The following is a 910-nucleotide window of genomic DNA, read 5'->3' as shown; positions in this document are numbered from 1 at the left end:
CTTTTATCCACGTGTTTTAACTATGTTTTCTTTCTTAAGTCTATGGCATTTATAGTATAAATGACAAGCAAAGTCGAAGCTGCAGAGATTTCAGTGGAGTTTCTAAAGTAAGATTACAAAGTAATATGTGCTCTCTATCCCCTTCTGAAAAATATATTGGTAGAATCCTATAAAAGTAGTAGAACATTATCTAGTATAGTGTCGTAAGATGAGATCTTTAGATTGGAAGGTACTCAAAATATAAATTGGAATGATACAGTGATTTCAGCAGTTGTCTTTACACAACAAAGAACAAGATCACATAGGATTGGGTAAAATTTTTTTCAGGTGTATGTGAGGTCACTATGATTTCTGCATATTTTAAGTTTTTTGAAGGATTTACTTCAGTGTATTCTTTTGAAACTTTGCATTTTCCTATATTCATACTTTGTATAATCTATATTTCAGTTATTAATGGATGTTTGTAATAGTTTCTCCTCAATTTCAAAAGCCTTCTAGTGCACACTAGAGTTTAAAGAAACAAAACAAGAATAAATGCAGAAGAAAGTTTAACAGAAGATTTGAAAGGACAGCTCCAGAAAACAAAATAAAATACTATCAGTAAGTATATAAAGAAATTGTTGTTGTTGTTGTTGCTGTTGAGTACCATAGAGTTGGAACTGACCCACAGCTGTCCCTCCTGCAGGTAGTTAATCCCTCATGAAGAGATTGTCCATCCTTCTCCCACAGAGTAGCAGATGACCTCAAACCACATACCTTCAGATTGCAGTACATTTTGCCACCAGAGTTCCAAATAGAGAACTAGAGCTAGAAAATCAAAATGCAATATGTGTGTGGCTTTTATCAAGCTGAAATAACTGAGGAACAAATTCAAGCTTTGAGTTGCAGTATTGAAGAATTATATGGTCAA

Source organism: Elephantulus edwardii, unplaced genomic scaffold (assembly GCF_000299155.1).
Source record: "Elephantulus edwardii isolate Elephantulus edwardi_28Jun2011 unplaced genomic scaffold, EleEdw1.0 scaffold00142, whole genome shotgun sequence".
NCBI classification, from domain to species: Eukaryota; Metazoa; Chordata; class Mammalia; order Macroscelidea; family Macroscelididae; genus Elephantulus; species Elephantulus edwardii.
The sequence above is the reverse complement of the archived record's forward strand: the minus strand, read 5'-3'. Positions refer to the sequence as shown.